The sequence below is a fragment of the Microcaecilia unicolor genome, chromosome 4 (genome assembly GCF_901765095.1).
Source record: "Microcaecilia unicolor chromosome 4, aMicUni1.1, whole genome shotgun sequence".
NCBI classification, from domain to species: domain Eukaryota; kingdom Metazoa; phylum Chordata; class Amphibia; order Gymnophiona; family Siphonopidae; genus Microcaecilia; species Microcaecilia unicolor.
Window position 1 is genome coordinate 161,128,779 of NC_044034.1, and position 12,476 is coordinate 161,141,254.

The 12,476-nt window shown below is 45.1% G+C and overlaps 1 protein-coding gene across 1 annotated transcript in view; it reads left to right on the forward strand.

Moving 5' to 3' along the window:
* HSD17B12 (hydroxysteroid 17-beta dehydrogenase 12) overlaps positions 1–12,476 on the forward strand; it is a 342,292-nt gene that overhangs the window by 56,622 nt on the left and 273,194 nt on the right. The window lies entirely within an intron of this gene.

Genomic DNA, 12,476 nt, shown 5'->3' on the forward strand with positions numbered 1-12,476 from the left:
CAAGCAATAGTCTGCCTTCTATATCAATGATTTCCAACTTGATTTCTGTTGTGGAAGAAATTCAAGAGAGTTAGCAAGTATCAGCTGGTCAGATGTTGAGGATGTATACCATATGGCATCAGTAGTTCACGTCACTCTGGCATGCCTCTATTCAATAGACTTTATTCACACAGTGGACTCCAGTGCATTGGAAATCTTTAGGATGTAGTATGTCACCAGTCCTCATAGGACTTGCTATGCTGGTGAACAAATCATTACTATCTAGTGAGTTATCCCCGTCAAAATTACTCAAATGATGCAACTCTAACATATGCATCCACACTGGAATGGAGGGGTCCCACACCCAAGGTACATGGTCTGCTGGCTGAAGACGTCAGCAGATAAACGTTTTATAATTAAGAGCAGTATGGAATGCTCAAAAGTCTTTCAGACAGAACAGTAGAAGATGATGGGTGCTGCATGGATCCAGATTCTTGAGTTGCCATTTTCTGCCCAACCTGAAAATGCTGTGCTGGGGCTGGGCCACGCTAGAGCCAGGATCAGAGCAGTACCTGCAGTCATGAGCTTCAAAAGGCAAATTCTGTAGGATGAAAATCCAGTTTACACTGAAAATGAAGGTCGTTAAATATCATGTGCTGCATATATTCAATGTGTTTTAAATATGAGGTAATCATGATCCCTGAAAAGTTTAGTCAAGGGGAAAGTGCTTTTTCCATGCTTCTTGGAGAATTGTATGTACTTCATAAATGCCAGCAACAGTCTGTCTTGTATCTGAAATATGCCTATGACTTACAAAGATTGTATGTAACATTTTGAGTGACATAACAAGTGGCAGTGCTAGTTATATTTATCTGCATTGTGAAGCCTTTTAAGGACATCAGTTTGTGACGGTTTCCATTGCTACTACTACTTCTACTTTGCATTTCTATAGCGCTGCCAGGGTTACAGGAAAGTTTTCTCAAAAGTCCTAACTGTTAAGTGTGTAGCATCCTTTTAAGTCAAATAACGTCAGAGTATGTTAAATCTGTTGTTGGGTTATGTTCCTGCTGCATGATTGGAGATTTGAAGCTTTAATTATAGTGCTGTACCTGTATATAATCACCATTAGTTTTTTTATGCATTTCAGCCTTTAAAGTAATTATACAAAACCTCCCTGTTTTTTTTTTTAATTTCCAGAAGCACCCAGGTAGTTTTCCCAGAGATTCAAAAATAGCTTAAATACAGTAGGTCATTATTAATAGGTATTTAAATGTTAATACTAAGATATGAGACTGATTCCAGTATTCTGCCCTTGTCAGTTAGGAGGACTAAAAAAGAGGAGAATCATTTGTACAGTTTGTCATGGATTGCTTGTATTTGAAATTAAAAAAAAATCATTCATTTAAATATTTGAATCTTTTTTGTTGTGGATTTTTGACAAAATGTAGCCCCTTGCAAAAGACCAGCTTCAGTGTTTTTCCTCTGCTTCATTGGAAAACCTTGGTGGAGGGATGGGCTAGCGAGGCAGTGTGTTTGTATTCCAGCAGTGTAGCTGAACCAGACAGGTCTGCTGCAGAGCATTTTATTTTTAGACTCTTGGTTGCCATTTTTGTCTTGTAAAAATATTCATCAGCGTCTGGGTGACAGGCCATCAGTTTTTATAAATGTGTCAGAGGCCAGGTTTTTTTTTTTTCTCTTTTCCTTTTATGCCTGCTCTACACAGCTCTTTGGAGGGGTGTTTTTTTTATTTCAGTTCATGCATTAGATACTTCAATTCAAAGATCTTTAGCGTCACACGGTTCATTCATCTTCTGTACGCACCTGCTTACGCAGCTTCACTTATTGTCTATTATGAGCACACTGCTCTAGTTCATAGAACTGAAGGGTAGGCAAGGAAAAACAGAATGCGGTAGGGGGTCTTGGAAATCTCCCCTTCAGTGAATTTCTCCTCTTTCTTCCCTTTCCCCCTCCCCCTCCCCCTGAAAATGAAAAACCCTTGAGGTTTATTAGACTGTGCAATGCTTTAAAATTAATTTTTACTAGTTATTTACATATAACAAAAATAAACTACTTTGAGGTAGAATGTGTACAGAACAGTTGCAAGAACATCTTTTGGGGTAGCATTTTCTAACTACAACTGATACTGTCTCCCCCACCCTTACAGAAGAAAAACATTGTACAAAAGCTATGCATCAGCTTTTTAACATTTATAAAGGGGGGGGGGGGGGGGAGAGAGAGAGAACAGACCTACAGGTGAACACTGGTAAAATCCCCATAATTTGGAGGGGGAATGAAACTGGTTGTCAATTTTTTTTCTGTACTTTATTAAATTATTCACACCTTTCAATATGTGATGACACCAAACAGGAACTGTATAACAAGATGGTGGACTGATATCATGATAAGAGCACACTGATAATTAATTGCCAATACCCTATTTTCAATTTTTTTTTCATGTGTAACTTGCATTGCTTTTCAAATTTCCAACTACTCTGTGAACATTTATAGAACACATATTGTTATCAGTTCCATTTACAGTTAAATTGGTATTATATGCTGAATCAACATCAGGTTCTGGATACTTGCTGGCAGATATGGTCCTCCAGATATACCCTTTCACCATTTTTTTTTTTTTCAAACAATGTAGTGGCCTGATTACAGCACTGACAGCCGTAAATTAAGGAATGACTTAGGAAAGGAGGACCACTTTGCCAAAAAAGCATTACTGGTTTTGGTTTTGAGCAATAATGTGTGTCAGGCTTGCTGAGAAGGAACGTGAGCCATTGTGCTCAATGGAGGAGGGTTCCTCCCCGAGCTATCGGCCAACCCCGAGTTTCCCCTGTGTCACCCTCCGTTCCCTAGGGGTTGAGCCCCAGGTGTAGGAAGCCAACAGCAGGAAGAACTGAGTCCAGAACAAAGTCCACGGGGCCCGGCCTAGTCACGGGATAAACGAGGACCAGAAGCAGACAGCAGAGAAGACAGGAACGGCAGAGGTCAGTACCAGGCAGCAAACAATAGTGAATCCAGGATCAGGCAGAGGTCAAGACCAAGAAGCAGACGTGAAGGAATCCAGAAGCACTGCAACTACCCAAGGAACTGAGTAGAAGCCAAAGCGTGGAAGGACTGGTAGGCTTTAAATAGAACAGAAATTAGGCCCAAATAAGTGCAGCTGTTAACAAGATGGCTGCCCCAACCAGAGACACCCTTACACCCAAATATGGCCTTCCTTCCTGAAACTGCCCAACTCCAAGATGACTGCCACAACTAGACACCCACCTCAAAGATGGCCGCCCTATCCTGGAGATACCCAAATCCAAGATGGCCGCACCATCCTCAGATGCCCATATCCTGAACGGTCAGGGAACATGATGTGTTTTTGGACGTTGTTGGCAGTCACTAAAATCCAATCTGGCTGAAGATCATTCTCGACTAGTGCATTTGTCACAGTTTGGACATGCAGGATATCAAGTCTTCACAACAAGGTAACATCATCCAATGAAACCCATGTGGGAAAAAGCTTCCCAGCTTATAAAATTTGTGAAAGCTTTTGGCAGGCACCACTGCATTTGTGTGGAACTTCCCTTATTGTATGGGACTACAGCTCAGGAGAAAAATGACTAAGCTTGTCAAGGATCATGATTACCTCATATTTAAAACACATACATTGAGCACAAGATATTTAAGGACCTTCATTTTCAGTGTAAACTGGATTTTCATCCTACAGAATCTGCCTTTTGAATCTGCCCAGCACAACAGCACAGCATTTTCAGGTGGGGCAGAAAAAAATCAAGAGGCATACTGGATGAAACTGAAAGAAGCCAAGAGAGAGATACATCTGGCAAAAGCACAAATGGAAGAACAAATGGCTAGAAATGTAAGAAGGGGCAAGAAGAATTTTTTCAGGTGTATAAGTGAAAGGAGGAATACTAAAAATGGAATTGTGAGAATGAAAGATGCTGTGAACCACTATGTGGAGAATGATGAGGAAAATGCAATTGTGCTAAACTAATACTTCTATGTTCACGGAAGGAAATCCTGAAGGAAGGACCAAGATTAACTGACTGGCAAAGGTACATATAAAAATGGAGTGGGTATAGCACTGTTCATGGAAGAAAGTGTTTATGAACAATTTGAAGGTGGACAAAGCCATGGGACCAGGCAGGATCCATCCCAGGATATTGAGGGAGCTATTTGTTTAATAAATCCTTGGAGACAGTGGAAGTTCCTTGGGATTGGAGAAGAGCAGATGTCCCTCTTCACAAAAATGGTGACAGAGAAGAAGCTGGAAACTGCAGGCTCGTAAGCTTCACTTTGGTTATTGAAAAAGTAATGGAAGCGATGCTGAAGGAAAGGATAGTGAATTTCCTGGAATGCAATAGATTACAAGGTTCGAGACAACATGGTTTTACCAAAGGTAAATCGTGCCAAACAAATCTGATTGAATTCTTTGGATGACCTGAGAATTGGATCAAGGACATGCACTAGATTTCAGCAAAGCTTTTGACACAGTTCCTCATAGGAGGCTCTTGAATAAATATGAAAGGCTAAAGTTAGAATGCATAGTGGTGAACTGGATTAGGAACTGGTTGACAGACGCTAGAGGGTGGAGGTTAATGGAATTCACTCGGTGTGTAGTGAGTGCCTGAAGGATCGGTTCTGGGGCCTATTCTGTTCAATATATTTGTGAGCGATATGAAGGCTTAGAAGGTAAGATCTGCCTTTTTGTGGATTATACCAAGATTTGTAACAGAGTAGACACTCCAGAGGGAGTGGAAAACATGAAAAAGAATCTGCAGAAGTTAGAAGACTGGTGTAATGTTTGACAATTAAAATTCAGTGCTAAGAAGTGCAAAGTGATGCACTTAGAGAGTAGAAACCCAAAGGAGACATATGTACTAGGCAGTGAGAGGCTGATATGCACAGACAGGGAGAGGGATTTTAGGGTGATAGTATCAGAGGCTCTGAAGGTGACAAAACAGTGTGACAAGGTGGTGGCTGTAGCCAGAAGAATGCTAGGCTGTATAGGGAGAGGTGTCACCAGCAGAAGAAGGGAGGTATTGATGCCTCTGTATAAGTCGTTGGTGAGGCCCCACCTGGAGTATTGTGTTCAGTTTTGGAGGCCATATCTTGCTAAAGATGTAAGACTTAAAGCGGTCCAGAGAAAGTCAACACCAAAGGACACATGAGAAGAGACTGGAAGTCCTGAATATGCATACCCTAGAGGAGAGGAGGGATGGGAGATATGATACAGACATTTAAATATGTGAAAGGTATTAATATAGAAACAAATATTTTCCAGAGAAGGGAAAGTAGTAAAACAAGAGGATATAAATTGAGGTTGTGGGGTGGTAGACTTAGGAGTAATTTCACGGAGAGGGTGGTTGATGCCTGGAATACCCTCCCAAGGGAGGTGGTAGAAAAAAAAATTGACGGAATTCAAAAAGGCATGGGATAAACACACAGGATCTCTAATTAGAAAATGAATGATATAAAAAAACAAAACTTAAAGGGTTGCATATGTGTTTGCATGTCAAGTGGTGCTTCGATGGCAACTCTGGCTGAATCAACTAAGGCCCGTGCTGGGCTAGCTTGTACGGTCTGATTCCCGCATATAGCAATCTGGTTTAGGATGGGCTGGAGAGAGCTTTAATGTAACAGAGAGAGGGAACTAAGTACAAAAACAAACCAAGCAAAAAAAAAAAAAAACAGCACAAAGGGCCTTTAAAAACAAAAGGGAACACAGTTTTTTCATGTAAAAAAATTTTAAATGGTAAACTTTGCTTGAAGAAAGACCCACAAATTACAAGATGGATTCAGATATTCTGGAGTGGGCTTTGACGGCATCTCCAGTAGTTGGTACATAAGGACAGAGCTGTGCGGACTTCTACAGTCTATGTCCCAGAAACACCAAAGAGAGACCATGATCAAGTATATAATATTTATTTATTTATTTATAGCATTTATATCCCACACTTTCCCACCCATGGGCAGGCTCAATGTGGCTTACATTAGTTCAAAAAGGCTAACATCAGTGTAAAAAGGCTTACATCAATCTAGTAACAAACAATCAGATACAATAAGGGTGAAGTAGTTGGTGAGTAATGACAGAGGGGCAGAAAGGAGAAAGGTACAGAAGAATTCAATACGGCTGCATAACAGTAACAGTTCAGAAGTCACTAATGCAATGCCGTACTGTAGCGTAAGCTTTTCTAAATAAGGTGGTCTTCAGTGATATTCTGAAAGCCTGTTGTTCGGAAGTAGTTTTAACTGATTTGGTAAACCATTCCACAATCGTGTCATGTTCATTGTTCATTTAAATCTATTGGGCAAACTGGATGGATCATTCATGTCTTTATCTGCCTTCACTTACTATGTTAGATGGTCCCCACTGTTCTCCTCATATCGGTTTTTTCTTTATTTCAAAAGCTTGTCTGTCAGCACAGGCCTTGTGTGGGTTTGTTTTTTGATTGTTTTAGTGTTCTTAGGTTTTTTGAGGATTGTTTTTCTTTTTCACATCTTTCTGTTGCTATTCCAGTTCTGGGTAGAAAGCAACCCCAGCTAGTCCAAAAGAAAAAAAACCTCTCATCTGCATTCAGAAGTGTGATTGGTGCAGAAAGATAATATCCAGTGCTGATACCTATTGGTTGTTGCAGTGTCTGAGGCCTGATGATAAAATTTGTGGCACCTGTGTTTGCATATGACCAAAAAGGATTCATAGATGTGAAGAATAATGTGAAAAGACCTTGGTGATTTGATGGCTGCACTGGAAGTGTCTGCCTCAGTCCAGGAGCTGTATTGGAGGTTTATCACTAGAGCGCTGTACCAATTAGCATATTTTACTATTTGGCCAAATATGAATAAAGAAGCAACATGAAATCACAGATCAAGTGTTTATTTCAGTAGGATTTAGTACAGTAGTGCCCCGGATTATTCGTATTCAAATTTAATTTGGTGCCAAATTGAATTGAATACGAATGTTCAGTACAGCCTTATCAGTTTCAGAAGTCATTGATTCCCCTTGGTATCTAGAGACCATCAGGATTTGACATCAACTGATTTCATTGGTATCTTCATCAGTATTGAAAAGCACTGATGTTTATATGGTGGCTGGACTGCCAAAAACACAAACTAAGCTTGATCAGAGCATGACATTTTCCTTGTCATCAACAGCAGATGAATCCATTAACTGATGGGCTGTATCCGCCTACCAGCAGGTGGAAATAGAGAACACTGAAAGCATATGGTGTTCCAGGACGCCCAACCCCCTCTGCCTTCAGTATATCTCTATCTCCCAGCAGGTGTGGACCTGAGCTCCTGGATTTCTGCCTGGGGTGGCTCCTGTGCTTTGCCAGTAGAGCAGGGGGGTGTTGTGGCTGGTGATGCCCACTTTAAAGGCATACTTGGTTTTCCCTGTCCCTGCCTTACCCCATTCCCCCTCCTCCTCCCGGAGTTCCTCTGTGGCTGCCTGCCTCTAACTTTCCTCACAGTAAAAAAAAAAAAAACAGAGAGAGGCTTTTTCCTGAGCTCCTGGTTTGGTGCAGCTTGACCGCAGCTCGTTTGACTTGGTCTCCTGAGGTGAGAGTGGTGCCCATCTCCTCCGGGGAGGTTCCCGCTGACAGCGCTCTGTGCGGGGTAAGTTTTGGTGCGAAGGCGCCATTTTGTTTTCTGTATTTGATGGCTGCTGAAGGGGTTAAGCGCTGCTCCCACTGTGGGAAACGCAGATCAGCAGCGGGGCTTTGCAGCTTGCAGCACATGCTGCCTATATGCTAATGCTGGCACGAGCATGGAGGTCAGTGATTCTTCCCACCCGCTGGAGTTGGCAGCGGCCGCTGCCTTAGAGGCACCGCGTGACTCGACCCTCGCGGTTGCGGAGGGGTCTGAGTGCAGGGGGGCACCTCGTTTCGAGGTTTCTAGAGGAAATTGTGCCTCTGCTTCCTCCAATGTGGGGGCAGATGTACAGGGGAGTTTTTCTCCCCTGAATTTTTGCTGCTGATGCATGAAGCTTTTATGTTCAAAAGAGCTCTGCCTGAGGCTCCTGACAATTCCTGTCGGTCTGGGTTGCCTCCGGTTCTTTATAGCCCAGCGTCTGCTGGAGACTTTATTTCTTCCTCCGAGCTTTTGGCTGATGCTAAGTGTAGACGAGTGAATGCCCCATCTGAGGGGGACTCTTCACTCTGTTCTCCCCCGTGGTCTAGTTTCGGGGAGTCTGAGGGGTCTGGCAGGCCCTCTCGGACTGATGATCCAGATGAGGGTGGCTGCTTGCCACAGGAGTTGTATGACCCTAAAGCGGTTCAGATTTTCCACTGCGATGAGCTGCCAGCTCGCATTTCTGATGCCTTACAGGCCCTTTGTATTGAAGATCCTGACGAGGGCGCTGCCTCTTCTATTAATCCTAGGATGGCTAGCACTAAGAAGCCTTCTCGGTCTTTTCCCGTGCATGCTTCCATCCAAGAGCTTATTTCAGCTCAATGGTCTGACCCTGAGGGTCCCTTGAAGGTGGCCAGGACTGCGTCACCTTTACCCCCTGAGGGAAAGTCAGTTGACCCTCTTTGGGATGCCTGAAGTGGATGCTTTAGTCACGGCTGTGACTAAAAAGACTACTCTCCCGCACAGAATCATCTGATCCTTGATGAACTTCCCAAGGCAAAGCATAGATCTCCACACTGAATCCTCAGAGGACTTTGGAGTTTGTGAGCTGCTCCTGATTCTGCCTCCAATCTCTAGTGCCATGATGAAGGAAGCTTCACCAAGGCATCAATATACAATGGCACAGATTCGGACATCTCCATTAAGATACTGTGGATCTGAGACTGAGCACACCTCAGATTCTGGCTATGAGACAGCAGAGTTCTGAAGAAGAGTGCTCTAGTGGATTGCCTTCAAATTCTCCATAGGAAAGGAGAAAGTGAAAAAGAGGGGTTCTCTTTCACTGTTTGTTGCTGCTGTGGTTTTTTTTTTTCTTAAATAAGGAAATGGCTTTGAACATTCCATTTAAATTACAGATGGGGAAGGAACCCAAGGCACAGATGTTGGATATCTTCTAGTTCCTCAACAGCTCCCCTCCCAGGAAGGAGTGGTGGTGTCCATTCACAAGATACAGTAAGATGTGCAGATAATAATGTGAGATTCCCCCCCCCCCCCCCCCCCCTGTGCATTCCATGAAGAAGAATGCAGACACCAATGTATAGAGTCCAGCAGACCCCTGGATTTCAGAAGCAGCAACTTTCTCATTGCTCAATTTTGGTTAAATCTGCTGTCAAAAGGGTCAGACGTTCTAAGTATCATTCATTAGTGCTCCCAGGAAAGAAGGCTAGGACACTGGATTCTTTTGGAAGGAAAATTAAGAAAGCTTTCTTCGTAGACAGCTTCTTACTAGCGCTTCATAAAGCAATACACGTGTCACTGTTTAAGACTGAGGAGTTCGCTGGTTCTTCCCCCCATGACAATCTCCAGAACTTCGTTCAATAGTGGACAAGGAAAGGAGTGTAGCTCAGAGCCTTCAGATCTCTATTTATAATGTGGAGAAAAATCTTGCTGACATGCCATGTCTTGGAAAGAATCTTTCTTCCATATCATTCCACAGATCAATCCAGATACTTGCGGATTATGTCCCTCTCCCAGCAGGTGGAGATAGATCATTCGAGGTTTGCTTCATCAGGTCACGTGCAGCCTGCTTAACCTCAGTATTCTCTCTCTCTATCTAGCAGGTGGAGGGTCATACTTGTGCAGTTCTGCATTGATCTGGCTCCTAGTCCATCCTTGGGTCCCTCCCTATCCTTCCCACCCCCCAGTCTTTGGGGCTGTTGTGCCTTTGGGCATTTCTCTCCAGCTTCTTTTCAGCCTCTATATTTAAGAAAAGAAAGTCATCCAGTCAACTAGACTGAGGTAACCTGTTGAGCATTAAAAAAAAATGTTAGGCAGTCAGATGGAGGAGCACTGTTCCAGGACCGTGCACAGCGTGTGTGTGTGTGTGGGGGGGGGGGGGGGGGGGTCAGTCTCAGACCGCAGTGCACCTGTATGTGAAACGCAGCTCTGAGTGTGGGAGCCAGAGATCTGCGTTGGGGGGGGGGGGGAATGCGAGTCATGTTCGCGGCGGGCGGAGTCAGCAGGGAAACCTGCTTCGGAGACTTCAGAAACGCTGGAGCTTAGTTTGGCGGGAAGCTTGGACCTAGTTTGGGAACGCACTCCCACAGGCACCACTTTCTCCCCTTCACCGCATGCGGCCTCAACCACGGCAGCAGGACAGCTGTCTGAGCATTTTCCCATCTCATAATCGCTGGATTTAGATGCATCAGGGGACTCAACAGAGACTTCGGGGGGGGGGGGGGGGGGGGGTTTGCTCCATTCTCCACTGAATTTCTGCTGCTCATGCACAAAGCATTTTTATTGAAGAGATCCGGGGAGCCTCAGGATACACCCAGACTGCCTTTCTTCAGGGGTCTCAGGCCATCCAGACGTCATTTTTGCCAAAATACCACGTGTTGAGGTCCCATGAGAAGTGAATAACGCCTCCGGACCCTCAGATGCTGAGGATGGCCATTTTTCTGGGTATTCCCTACCAGCTCCCTGGAGACTCTTGACGAAGGGGAAATGCTGCCGGTGAAGGGAACGACCCCACAGGGGCTCGACTTTTTAGGAAGGAGGAGCTTCCAGCCCTCATCGTCCAGGTGCTTGAGGTTTTTAATGTTTCTTCTCCAGACTCTGCGTCTATCACGCCATCCACCCCCTCCATAATGTCGGGGACCAAGAGGCCCCCCGAAGACCTTTCATAAACACAGGGCCATGCACAATGGGATTCTCCGGACACCAGCCTGGAGGTGGCACTGGCAATGGCGTGTCCTTTACCCACTGCCCGCAGAGGAGTTAGAGTCCTTGCGCCTTCCAACGGTGGACTCCTTAATCACAGCGGTCACTAAAAAGACCACCTGCCAATGGAAGGGGCACAGCTCTAAAGGACACCCAGGATTGGAAGTTGGAATATTCTTTGAAAATGTCCTTTGAGGTAGCAGTATTGTGCCTTCAGGCATTGGTGTGTGGGTTTTACTACTACTACTACTTAGCATTTCTATAGCGCTGCCAGGGTTACGCAGCGCTGTACAAGTTTAAACACGGGGAGGGACAGTCCCTGCACAAGAGAGCTTACAATCTAACGGTAACAGACTACGTAGTCAGTGTAGGTAACAGGAATGGGGAAGGTGGTTAGGCGCCAAAAGCAAGGGAGAAGAGATGGGCCTTGAGTAAGGACTTGAAGATGGGCAGGGAGGGCGCATGGCGTATGGGCTCAGGAAGTCTGTTCCAGGCATAGGGTGCTGCGAGGCAGAAGGGGCGGAGTCTGGAGTTAGCGGTGGTGGAGAAGGGTACAGATAGGAGTGATTTGTCCTGAGAGCAGAGGTTACGGGTGGGAACATACGGGGAGAGGAGGGTAGAGAGGTAATGGGGGGCAGCAGATTGAGTGCACTTGAAGGTCAATAGGAGAAGCTTGAACTGTATACGGTAGTGGATTGGGAGCCAGTGAAGCGACTTGAGGAGAGGGGTGATATGAGAGTATCGGTTCACGCGATAGATAAGACGTGCGGCGGAATTTTGGACAGATTGAAGGGGGGATAGGTGGCTAAGCGGGAGGCCAGCGAGGAGAAGGTTGCAATAGTCAAGACGAGAGGTAACGAGCGAGTGGACGAGGGTTCGGGTGGTCTGTTCAGAGAGGAATGGGCGAATTTTGCTAATATTATAGAGGAAGAAGCGACAGGTCTTAGCTGTCTGCTGGATATGGGCAGAGAAGGAGAGGGAGGAATCGAAGATGACTCCGAGATTGCGTGCTGAAGAGACGGGGAGGATGAGGGTGTTGTCAACAGAGACGGAAAGTGGGGGAAGAGGAGAAGAGGGTTTGGGTGGAAAGATAAGGAGCTCAGTCTTTGCCATGTTCAATTTCAGATGCCGGTTGGACATCCAGGCAGCGATGTCGGAAAGGCAGGCTGAAACTTTGGCCTGGGTTTCGACTGTGATGTCGGGAGTGGAGAGGTAAAGCTGGGTGTCATCGGCATAGAGATGGTACTGGAAACCATGTGATGAGATCAACGAGCCTAGGGAAGAGGTGTATATCGAGAAGAGAAGTGGTCCAAGGACAGATCCTTGAGGAACCCCAACAGAGAGCGGGACGGGGTGGAAGAGGAGCCATTAGAAGATACTCTGAAGGTGCGTTGGGAAAGATACGAGGAGAACCAGGAGAGGATGGAGCCCTGGAACCCAAATGAGGACAGTGTGTCAAGAAGTAAATTATGATTGACGGTATCAAAGGCGGCGGATAGGTCGAGGAGGATGAGGATGGAATAATGGCCTTTGGATTTGGTGAGGAATAGGTCATTGCAGACTTTAGAGAGTGCTGTTTCTGTCGAGTGTAGTGGGCGAAAGCCAGATTGAAGCGGGTCGAGGACAGCCTGAGAGGAGAGGAAGTCAAGGCAACGGCTGTGGACAGCACGTTCAAGTAATTTGGAGAGGAA